This window comes from Triturus cristatus, chromosome 4_2 (genome assembly GCF_964204655.1).
Source record: "Triturus cristatus chromosome 4_2, aTriCri1.1, whole genome shotgun sequence".
NCBI classification, from domain to species: domain Eukaryota; kingdom Metazoa; phylum Chordata; class Amphibia; order Caudata; family Salamandridae; genus Triturus; species Triturus cristatus.
This window is the reverse complement of record NC_140586.1, coordinates 484,054,058-484,067,452: the sequence shown is the minus strand read 5'-3', so window position 1 is coordinate 484,067,452 and position 13,395 is coordinate 484,054,058. Positions and strand designations below refer to the sequence as shown.

The window sequence follows — 13,395 nt, the reverse complement described above, 5'->3', positions numbered from 1 at the left end:
TGTCTTCTCCTTCATTCCTGGAGTCTCATCATCATCAGGGTTTTTTTTCCTTCGGGGTTTTCCTCTTGGGACTCCTTCTGGAGGGCACTGACTGCTTAGGCTTTCATTGTCGGCAGCACTGTGGATACCAAAAGGGGTCACCCCTATCTCGGACAAACCAGGACTTACAAGAACCAAAGCCGGGAACCGTCCCAACGCCTCAAGACTGGTAAGAAATACCCTAAACCCGACAACTACCCAACAAGCCTGATATCACTCATAGGAAGAGTGTATCCTTGAAGGATATTTCGGTCCACAGCCACAAGGTGGATAGACCAATTAAAAAGACCGAGATAACTGGTTTTTATCTCTGTGCTAAATGTAAAGCATGCAGAAGTTGCACCAAGGTGAAAGACTACAAAGTTCCAGGTAGAAAAGAGAAGAGAAAATAATCAAATTACTCAATTGTAATTCAGACTTTGTAGTCTACTGTGTAATATGTTGTTGTAATAATAAATACATTAGCAGTACAGTACATCAAGCCAAGAAACTGGTTTTAAAGCTTGCTAGGGCCATCATGAACCAGAATAACACCTATCCAGTGGTAAGACACTTTGCTGAAGAGCATCAAAGCAGAGGAGACAAACTACGGTTCTTCTGCATCGATCAGATGACCCATAGAGATAGGGGTGTGGATAGAGTCAGACTCCTGAGAGAAACGGAGTCAAGATACATTGTGGAATTGAGAACTAGAACACCGATGGGTCTACACAGTGAGGTGGAATTGTGGACTCATATAGGTTGACAGTAGCCTGGCTCCTCACAATAGTGCTATAAACATTTATGAACTTCTGTATCAGTTTCATTGTATATATTCAGATGGGATTCACTCATGAGACATTCTTAGCTAGCATGTCAATGACATGCATTGACACAGTCCTTTCTCAATTAAATTTTATATATATTTGTCAATGGTGGCGAATAGAGGCCAACTAAGAGTAGGCCCATTCAGGGAACGATTCCTTCAATAACACTGAAGTTCAGAGAACAGGTATAATAGTGAGAGAAACAGAGGATTTATGGTTTCTTTTAAAAAAGTTAATCTTATTTTTGTTGTTGAAATTTCTCAATCTTGAGATCCTGTCAAATGTATTGATGTCAAGCTACTGTGATTCGTTATATGTATTGATCATTTATTAATTATCTAGAAGAATATAATTATTGGAATCATGAGGCAGTTAATATGGAATTCTAGATAGAAAGCTCTGCTATGTGTTCATCATGTGTATAAAAAACAATTTTTCATGTTACAAACTGGCCAATGTATTTGCAATCACATAAGGAGCTTTTAAGAATGAAGTCCCTTTTTGTTTTTATTGACCGATCGAACTGCCCAATGAATTGAGTTTTTCTTTATAAGGTGGGAGTTATCATAGGTTTACTGACATTGATACAGACCAGGACGCCGGAACGCGTTTGTCAGTTTCTTCTTATCTATGGTTGCACGATGAATGAAATAATTACCTGAAATGCTCAAGCCTGTAGTGCTCAGTATATCTTTTTACAACATGACAGTGTTTACTCCAGCTGAAGCACCTGCTGTGCTGAGAGTGGCGACTGTGACGGGAAAGAAGTTGACAATACATATATCTATATATTGCCTACTGGCGGTTGCCAGTAGGTAGTTATAGTTAGGACCAAGTTTCCATAGGAGGAGGATTTTTTGTTTTGTTTATAACTTTGGCGTCGTTTGATGAATCTTCATGACATTTTCCAAACCAATTCTTTGTTCATATCAGCTCCTATGTTTAAAGTATTAGGGTGATTCATCAAGGGGGGGGCCGAGAAAAAACGGGGTCCAAAAAAGTGTTTTCTCCATGCAATTTGCATAGGAAATTTTAGACAAGGCTACAGGTCGAATGGGTAAACGGAATTACCCTAAATTTGGCAAGGAGAAGGGTCTTGGTCTAGAAAGCACGCTTTTGTTTATTTGGTGTAAATCCGTTCAGTAGTTTTGGAGAAGTATCAAAATTTACAGATATCAATATTTGGGAATTCTGCCATCTGATTGGCTGAGGCATTACGAGCACGAGCTTGCTGCTTATTGGCTGCAAACGGTGTGAGCGGTTGCAACTAGGAAGTGTTGGCAGTCATTTTGTGATTCTGTTGAAGCGAGTAAGGGGAAAAAAGGGCGAAAAAAGTAGGAAAGAGGAGGGTAGGAGCACTGTAACCTCTGTGGGGTGTTTAGGGTGTGTTATACAGGGGTGCGAAGCGAACTACTCATCCCTACCGGTTTGAAAGTGCTGGGCTATGGAAATTAAGTGGGGTATTGCCTAGAGTCTGATGCTGCTAAGGTGAGCTGCTGCGGGACTCAGGGATTAAAGCGTGAGCCCAAACTGTGTGTCATATGCTGTGAAGTCATGTGCCCTCTTCGTTGCACCACACCTGTGGAAGTAGTGTCAGCATGTGTTTATACCTACTAGGACGAACTACTGACCCCTACTGGTCTGAAAGTGCTGGGGTACGGAAAATATGTGAGGTTTTGTCTAGAGTCTCATTCTGCTAAGCTGAGCTGCTGCCGGACTCTGGGATGAAAGCATGAGTCCAAACTGTGTGTCTTATGCTGTGAAGTAATGTGCTCTGGCCACAGTGCCACATCTGTCCAAGTAGTGTCAGCATGTAGTTATACCTACTCGGAGGAACTTTTGTTTCGAACATTGTAACTTGTGTATGGTATTTAGGGGGTGTTATACAGGGAGTGCGAAGGTAAATTTGCGCATATCAAATCAATTTGGTATTTGTAAAGTGCAAACTACTCACCCCTATGGGTCTGAAGGCCCTGGAGTCCGCCGTGGAGTACGGCAAAGAGTAGTGCCACGATATGCAGACAAATGCAGCAGCATGCCTGAATAAGGAACGTAGGAAAGCATCCATGTTAACCTCGGGGTAGTCCATCACCAACACACGTCAGTGTCAAGCAGCGTTGGTTGTCGGCCCCTCGGACATGAGTCGATGCCAATGCAGCCATGTCCACTGTCGTCTTGGGACATGTGATCAGATGCACAACGTGTAATGATGTGGTGGGACACGTGCAATGTGGCACATTGAGTCGTGGTTGCAGGTACCTTGTCACTCGTCCATGAACGCGAGTGCAGCTGCAAAAGCCACTATCTCTAATGAGTGATGGTTGGCCACAATATTTTACATAAACACACATTCACTGGATGATGTCATCAGTGATGTCATCAGTGATGTCATTTGTGATGTCATGAGTGATGCCACTGACCATGTCATGAGTGATGTAATATGTGACGTCATCACCAGTGCATTGCGGGCGCGTGAATTATAGACAGCTCAACTAACTATAACCGGCGAATTTCTCTGATTTTATATGAGTCAAATGTCCAAGTAACTATAATGTCCCTGAAGCCTATGGTTTTTTCAGTGAATTTATATCTATCTATCTATCAATCTATCTATCTATCAATCTATCTATCTATCTATCTATCTATCTATCTATCTATCTATCTATCTATCTATCATAATAATAATAATATATATATACATACATATATTCACAGAAAAAACCATAGGTTTCAGGGGTGTTATAGTTAGCTGCCCATTTCACTCATACACAACCATAGAAATTCCTCTGTTATAGTTAGTTCTGCTAACTATAACTCAATCGCCCGCAATGCACTGCTGATGATGTCACATATTGCATCATTCATGACATGGTCAGTGACATCCCTGATGACATCTCAAATGACATCACTGATGACATCATCCACTGAATGGGGTTTAGTTTGAAATGTAAATATGTATTATATATATACCAATCTGTATTGAAGATTAAGTAGATATATAACTGTCTGGATGGAGGATTTAGTAGCTGTCTGACTGTCTTTTTAAGTGAGTAATTAAAAGTGTCTCACTTAATACATGGATTAGTAACTAAACTATGTGAATGTGTGCAGCACTGTCTCTGTTGTTGTATAACATGCTGCATCAGTTGGTCACTAACTACATGAGTGTGTATATTAGTTATTGATTAGTTGGGTGAGTATTTGTATGGGACACTGAGTTTGTGTGTGGTTGGATGGGCTGTGTGTAACTCTATGCATAGATGTGTGAATGGTTGATTGACTAGGTGTATGAGTTTAAGAGTGCTTGTGGAAACACTTGTTTGGGTGACTGAGTATATTTATTTGTGTGTTAGTGAGCGAATATATGTTTTAGTTGTACATCTTCAACAAAGTAAAAAAATAAAAGGCATTGTATGTGAGAGTTGTTGTATATAAATAAGTATGTGTAGGAGTCAGTGATTGTGAGAGTAACTATATGAATGAGTATATAATTGTAATGGTGCTTTTTTAACATATTAACGATGAGTTACAATGTGTTTGAATAAATGAGGTGTTGTTGGATAATTGTGTAAGTGAGTAAATTTAAGTGCGATAAATTTTTTTCATGAGTGAGTAGGATGACTGCATAACCAACTAAGATGACTGCTGATGTGTCAATGTCTATATATGTGTATAAGTGCATTTGATAGTGTTCTATTAATTAATGACGGTATGTATAGATGATTCTGTTGTTGAATGGGTAGTTGTGTGTGTAGACTTAGGAATCAGTGAGTGGGTATGTAGTAACTGGTATTGGTGTGTCAATGGTTTCAAATATGGTACTCTGTATTTTACAGTGAGTGATGAAAGGTTATACTAGTGTATGATGAGGTGTATCAGATTGTCAAGTGGATGATGTAATCAGTGATGTCATTTGAGATGTCATCAGTAATGTCATCAGTGATGTCACTGACCATGTCATGAATGATGCAATATGTGACATCATCAGCAGTGCATTGCGGGCGCGTGAGTTATAGTTAGCAGAACTAACTATAACGGAGGAATTTCTATGGTTTTGTATGACTGAAATGGGCAGCTAACTATACCACCCCTGAATCCTATGGTTTTTTCTGTGAATTTCTAAGGTTTTTTAAATGCTAATTTCTAACTATAACGTCTCTGAAACCTATGTTTTTTTCAGTGAATTTCAAAGGTTTTTTAAATGTTAACTTTTAAGTGTGATAGTAGTTATATCTAATTTTTTGTACTGATTTTCTACAGTTTTTTAACTGTTTATTTATAAATATTTCATTAATTAAATAACATTATATATTTTTCAGAAAATTTCACAAACATTTTTTTTTTAATGAAAACTGAAATATTGAATAATTTTCTTGTTTTCATTTTTTATTTTAATATATTTATATTATTTTCTTTAAAAAAAAATCCAATTTTTTTCAGAGTCGCGCACTCAAAGTGTACACATCACGGTGGGTGTGCACATTCTAGCCGCCATTTTAGAAAAGTCATGAAGGATCTGCGTATAGTGTGCGACGGCTGCGTGTTTCTCAGTTACATCATATACATTTAATATCACGTGATATGCGCGATTGGTATGCGACCAGTCTGCGACTCCTGCTCCCGCGCATTGGCGACACATGCGCATTACGGTACGAGATGTTTGCGCGGTTGCGGGTCCCGCGTGACATCATATACGTGCTGGGGCGTGCTGGGTGCGCGACTCCCGCAAAAAAAAATTATGTTCCAAAATGATATGTATGTGTCTTTAATATACATATTAAGGCAAGAGATTATGTAAGATATTCATCAAAATAATATATTTGTACTTATAATAAACTTATATTATTTTTAAATATATTTTCGCGAAGTCGGGTGCGTGCATCGTGAGTGCAGAAAACCAGGTCAGCAGAGCTGCTGTAGAGCCAGAGAACCAGGTCAGCAGAGCTGCTTTAGAGGGAGAGAACCAGGTCAGCAGAGCTGCTTTAGAGCCAGAGACCCAGGTCAGCAGAGCTGCTGTAGAGCCAGAGAAACCAGGTCAGCAGAGCTGCTTTGGAGGGAGAGAGCCAGGACAGCAGAGCTGCTTTAGAGCCAGAGAACCAGGCCAGCAGAGCTGCTTAAGAGCCAGAGAACCAGGTTAGCAGAGCTGCTTTGGAGCCAGAGAACCAAATCAGCAGAGCTGCTTTAGAGCCATAGAACCAGGTCAGCAGAGCTGCTTTAGAGCCAGAGAACCAGGTCAGTAGAGCTGCTCTAGAGCCTAAGAACCAGGTCAACAGAGCTGCTCTAGAGCCAGAGAACCAGGTCTGCAGAGCTGCTGCAGAGCTAGAGAAACCAGGTCAGTAGAGCTGTTTTAGAGGGAGAGAACCAGGTCAGCAGAGATGCTCTAGAGCAAGAGAACCATGTCAGCAGAACTGCTTCAGAGCCATAGAACTGGGTCAGCGGAGCTGCTTTAAAACCAGAGAACCAGGTCAGTAGAGCTGTTGTAGAGCCAGAGAACTAGATCAGCAGAGCTGCTCTGTAGCATAAGAACTAGGTCAGCAGAGCTGCTCTAGAGCCAGAGAACCAGGTCAGCAGACCTGCTGTAGAGCCAGAGAAACCAGGTCAGCAGAGCTGCTTTAGAGAGAGAGAACCATGTCAGCAGAGCTGCTTTAGAGCCAGAGAACCAGGTCAGCAGAGCTGCTCTAGCTGTCACTGACTGACTGACTGACACTGACTGACTGACTGACACTGACTGATTGACATTGACTGACACAGATTGACTGACACTGACACTGACTGACACTCATTGACTGACACTCATTGACTGACACTGACTGACTGACACTGACTGACTGACACTGACTGACTGACACTGACTGACACTGATTGACTGACACTGATTGACTGACTGACACTGACTGACTGACTGACACTGACTGACTGACACTGACTGACACTAACTGACTACTCTCTACTACTCTACTACTGACTCTCTACTACTCTCTACTACTCTCTCTCTACTACTCACTCTCTACTACTCACTCTCTACTACTCTCTACTACTCACTCTCTACTGCTCTACTACTCTCTACTACTCACTCTCTACTACTCACTCGTACTACTCTCTACTACTCACTCTCTACTACTCACTCTCTACTACTCATGCTCTACTACTCTCTACTACTCACTGTCTACTACTACTCTCTCTACTACTCACTCTACTACTCTCTACTACTCACTCTCTACTACTCACTCACTACTACGCACTCTACTACTTTCTACTACTCTCTTCCACTCACTCTCTACTACTCTACTACTCACTCTCTACTACTCTCTACTACTCACTCGCTACTACTCTCTACAACTTACTCTCTACTACACTCTATACTACTCGCTCTACTACTCTCTACTACTACTCTCTACTATTCACTCTCTACTACTCACTCTCTACTACTCTCTACTACTCACTCTACTACTCTCTGCTGCTCTCTACCACTCACTCTTTACTTCTCTACTACTCTACTACTCTCTCTCTACTACTCTCTCTCTACTACTCACTCTCTACTACTCTCTCTCTACTACTCACTCTCTACTACTCACTCTCTACTACTCACTCTCTACTACTCTCTACTACTCACTCTCTACTACTCACTCTACTACTCTCTACTACTCACTCTCTACTACTCTCTCTCTACTATTTACTCTCTACTACTCGCTCTCTACTACTCGCTCTCCACTACTCACTCTCTACTACTCTCTACTACTCACTCTCTACTACTCTCTCTCTACTACTCTACTACTCGCTTTACTACTCACTCTCTACTATTCTCTACTACTCACTCTACTACTCTCTCCTACTCTCTACCACTCACTCTCTAATACTCTACTACTCACTCTCTACTACTCTCTCTCTACTAATCACTCTCTACTACTCACTCTCTACTACTCGCTCTCTACTACTCACTCTCCACTACTCACTCTCTACTAATCACTCTCTACTACTCTCTACTACTCACTCTCCACTACTCACTCTCTACTACGCTCTACTACTCACTCTCTACTACTCACTCTCTAATACTCTACTACTCTCTACTACTCGCTTTACTACTCACTCTCTACTATTCTCTACTACTCACTCTACTACTCTCTCCTACTCTCTACCACTCACTCTCTAATACTCTACTACTCACTCTCTACTACTCTCTCTCTACTACCCACTCTCTACTACTCTCTACTGCTCACTCTGTACTACTCACTCTCTACTACTCACTCTCTACTACTCTCTACTACTCACTCTGTACTACTCACTCTCTACTACTCACTCTCTACTACTCTCTACTACTCACTCTGTACTACTCACTCTCTACTACTCACTCTCTACTACTCTCTACTCATTCTCTACAACTCCCTCTCAACTACTTTCTACTGCTCACTCTACTACTCACTCTCTACTACTCTACTACTCTCTCTACTTCTCACTCTCTACTTCTCACTCTCTACTTCTCACTCTCTACTACTCTCTCTACTACTCACTCTCTACTAGTCTCTACTACTCACTCTCTACTACACACTCTCTACTACTTGCTCTCTGCTACTCTCTAGTACTCACTCTACTACTCACTCTCTACTACTCTCTACTACTCATTACTCTCTACTACTCACTATCTACTACTCACTCTCTACTACTCTACTACTCTGTACTACTCACTCTCTACTACTATCTACTACTCTCTCTCTACTACTCACTCACTACTACTCACTCTCTACTACTCTCTACTACTCACTCTCTACTAGTCTCTCTCTACTACTCTCTACTACTCACTCTGCTACTCACTCTCTACTACTGTCTAATACTCTCTCTCTGCTACTCACTCTCAACTACTCACTCTCTACTACTCACTCTCTACTACTCACTCTACTACTCTCTACTACTCACTTTCTGATACTTTCTCTACTACTCTCTACTACTCTCTACTACTCTCTACTCTCTACCTCTCTACCTCTCTCTACCTCTCTCTCTACTACTCTCTACCTCTCTACCTCTACCTCTCTACCAATACACCTCTACCTCTCTACCTCTCTGTACATGCACACATATGCACATATATATATGCATATATATGCATCTGCATTTATATATGTATGTGTATATATATATTCACTGAAAAAACCATAGGTTTCACACACGTTATAGTTAGCTGGACATTTCTCTCGTAAAAAAACATTGAAATTCCCCCGTTATAGTTAGTTCAGCTAACTATAACTCGCGCGCCCGCAATCCACTGCTGATGACGTCACATATTACAGCACTCATACGCTCATACACTCTTACGTACGTGTATGCGTACTTTTACCGTACGCGCTCGGTGACCTTACCGAGCGCGTACGGTAGGTCATGTGATCCAGAAACAACACTTTTCATTGGTTTAAAGTACTTTCAGTTCCAGAATCTTCCTACACCACACCCATTCCCCTCATTATTGCTTGTGATTCCCTAGGAGAAGGACCTGAACTGCTTTTGTGATACAATGGCAGAGCAGCAATCCACTTCTGGGAGTGAGCAGGACAGCATTATCAGACAGAGAAAGAGGAAACAGAAGGATTCTTTTGTCTGGCAATATTTTACATTTCCAGAGGTGCAGAAGAAAGTCAATGCTCCAAAAGTCACCTGCAAACTTTGTGGGCGTGTCTTGTCTAGAGGAGATCCTAAGAAGAAGTACTATTTTGGAATCTTCACTATGTTCAGGCACATTAGGGATGTACATCCTGCGACTTTTGCTCGAGCTACTGGAGCAACCCCTCCAGCAGCTCAGCCGAGCCCATCTGCAGAAGCTCAGCCGAGTACATCATCGGCAGTTCAGCTGAGCCCTTCCTCTGCGGTGGGAGCGTCACCCTCTTCTGCTCCTCTGGACATTTACCCTCGATTTCAGAGGGTACATATACGGTGCAATACTTGCTATGCTCTTATTGCTTTTGGGGAGTACAGTATTCCTCTAATAGACAATAAGATACAGCAGCACAAGTGCGGTACCTTATAATATTGCCATTCTTTCCCTCCTCTATCCCTGTATTAACACAACGGCTCTTTTAAGAGCCAACCTTACCTCACATTATTTTTTTATTTTTTTAATCCCTTTTTGTGAAAAAAAATGTTGCCGCCATTTAAAAAAAAAAAAATAATAATGTTTTTTTCACCCTTCAAGGGCCTTGAGGGACCACAACGGAAATGAGAAAAGCAGAGTGAGGAGGAGTGAAAAAAAGGGAGCATGAAAGTAAATGTGTGATAAATACAGATATTTCAAACTTACCTGACCAACAAAATAACTTAATTATCAATAAATGTTTTTTTTTAATTGCTAGAAAAAAGGATTAATTTTTCTAAATTATCTTTCTCAATCTGAAAAAAAAGAAAAAAAGTATTAATATTTAACAATACATTTTAGAATACAGTACACATATTTTCATATTTTAAAAAACAATATTTTGCCCTTTTTTTGCTGTTTTCAGAATATATTGAATTGCACTGTAAATCGTGAAACCAATTGCATTCATCACTTAACAGTGGGCAAAAAAATTAACAATCTGAATGATTGTTTAAAAAAAGCCCTGACTCTCTTCTAAGTAAAACATACCTTTATAGAAATGTAACATATTTAATAAAAATATCATCTAAGAACAATAACTATTTGCAATAAATATCGTCTGTAAATCTTGTTGTTTAAGCACATACACCAAAATAATATCTGTCAAAGAAGTCCACAATAGGAATTGTTACCTTTCCATGAGGCCAAATGGTAATTTTTAAATTCTTTTTTGATGAAATATCCAATGTAATCCAATAAAATAGCAAAAATGATTTGTTCAGATGTTGCAATTTGTATCAAAAATTTTGGTTTCAGAAAAAATAAATAGGAATTTGGTAATTCTGCAGGCATACGTTGCTTGAAAATCAATTGAGAATCATTACACAGTGTCCAGCCTTTTTCACATTTAAGCTAAACTGTGTAATGACCAGAAGTTATAGAAGGTCCATCATGGAAAATTATTGCAACTGCAACAAAAGTTTTTCCAGATATTGATAATTGATGTCCTGTAAACTTCTTTATTAAAGTGTTCAATTTTGAACCATCAGCTCTACAACGTTGCATCATTAAAATCACATACTGTCCATATTTCTTTAAAAATAACGTTGAAAACATGTCTGATTTACATTTACAACATTCCATGTTGTGATTGGCATCTTTAACTAATTTACTAAAAGTCACTGATTTACTCTCTGGTAATGTTAAATATATAAACCTTTCTGAATCAACATTAGAGCTGCATGTGTTGAAACAGTTTTCACAACTATGTTCCCATTTATAAGAGAGACCAAACATATTTTCTATTTCTACCCCTTCATATTCCAGTACCATAAGGATATACATCAAAAATTCCTGTGCATCTTGCTGGACATTTTGAGTAAACTGTGTACATCCTGAACATACATCTAAAAGTTTTCTAACATCAGAAGCACTTTCTATTTTAGTTTTATCAATAATCAGCTTCTCAAAAAGAAAACTCAGCAGAGAACAGAATCTTTTTCCATGATTTACTATTATCTGCTCTTGCAAACTTTCAAGATAAAATACAACATTCAGCACTACATTAGCGTAGCAGCTGACACCAGAGCTATTTTCAAAATGACAACCAACAACCTCTTCAACATTGTCCTTTTTCTTTTTGCTTGCAATCACATCACTCTCCTTTTGTTTTCTCTTCTGTACATCCTCATTACAGATATTCTCAATTCTGCTTTTCCGAGAAACAACACGTTTTTCAAACACAGGATACTGACATAAATGAGGAGCATAGGTTCTTCTTAATCTATTATACTCCTTTACACAATTTGCATCAGTACTAACTTTTGAGTCATCAAAGTCTATCATGAATAAACCAGATGATGTTTTCACTCATGACAAAGCAACATATGCCATACCTTCTTTGAACACAGTAGAACCAATGTTTACAAAAGCACTATCTACAGTTAATCCTTGAGATTTGTGAATAGTTACAGCATATGCTAGAGAAAACGGAAACTGCTTCCTACGTACATATAAGTCTTTTACAAGCAAAAAACGGACTGAACAACGACTAATCTCTTTAATCTCTTCAATCTGATCAAATTTTATTTTTAAAAATTCAATCCCATCTTTTTTCTGGTGCTTCACAAAACCCACAACTTTACCCATAGCTCCATTCACTAAACCTTTTTCTACATCCAAATTTCTTCTTAAAAATACTCGACAGTTTATACAAACATAAAGATTTTTTTCTAATCCAGCTGTTTTCGAAATGTTCTTCTCTAGAGAATCCAATTTATTTTTCAATTTGCCTGTTAATGTAATAGTAATTCCTTCATGCTGAATTTTGTCCACTGCTTCCATTTTCTTAATCTCTTCCTTTTCCAATTTCAAAAGTTCCTCATTGAATATCGAGCATTCACGTAGTGTTGGCATTAAGCAGATTACAGTATTTTTTTCTGCAATGTTCTTGTATATTTTCTCTGCAACTATTTCTTCATTTGGAAATAAATTATGTAGCAACCGGCTCTGTAATGCTTTTCTGCCAACTTCTGTGAGTAGTCCAATTCTGATATCTTTTAGAATACTTTCATAATCTTCATCATTTGCTTGCCTCATATTGGTAGTGAGTGCTTTGTACTCAAAAAATGACCAAATATTCGCATTACCAATACTTCCTAATGACTTCTTCGTGTCTTCATGTGTCACAGTATTAAACACTGGTTGTCCTTTAACTGGAGTGAGCTGCAGAAGATCCCCAAAAACTATAACATGTTTTCCACCAAATAACACGTCATAGTCTCTCTTTAGAATTTGCTGCATTCTTAAATGCACAAAGGCAAGCATTAAGTTTGATACCATGCTTACCTCATCAATAATGAGAACTTACATCTTCTTCAACACTCTTGAAACTTCGAAGCATGCTTCTCCTGTTAGCTTGTGATATTCTATTTTGTTCTCATGCTCCACTGGTAACATTAGCAAGCGATGTAAGGTAACTCCTTTTATGTTATACGCTGCTAACCCAGTTGGAGCAGTAACAACACAAGACAAAGTTGAATTTGTTTTCTGCTGTAGGTAGCTTCTGATGACTTTAAGAAACTTTTTCCAGTTCCAGCTTGTCCACTCACATACATCCTGATTGGTTCAAATGATGTGCATGAGCACTCTTTATTTTCATGTAGTAATCCATGATCAATTTTTTTTGTGACTTCTTCATAAATTTGTTGTTGTTCTTCATTCAGTTGTTGTTCCAAATTTGGTAAGTCTATTAAATCTTCCTGAGCTTGATTCATAGCCGTTTCCACTTCAGACATGGCTACTGCAGCTTCATTTTCTACGTTCCAGAACTTTGGCTGTCTTGAGAACTGTCTCTAGCTACTTCAGCTGCAATTGTAGCTTCCTGTTCAATTTCTTCATTTAACATTTGTACATAATTTGTGAAAGTACTGCATTCTATGCTATCTTTGCAAGCATTAAAGGAATCTTCATAGCTCTGAAAATCTCCAAGTA

General features: G+C 39.1%; 1 protein-coding gene across 2 annotated transcripts in view; it reads left to right on the top strand.

Moving 5' to 3' along the window:
• The window catches only part of AK5 (adenylate kinase 5), a 2,642,541-nt gene that overhangs the window by 626,539 nt on the left and 2,002,607 nt on the right, over positions 1-13,395 (top strand). The window lies entirely within an intron of this gene.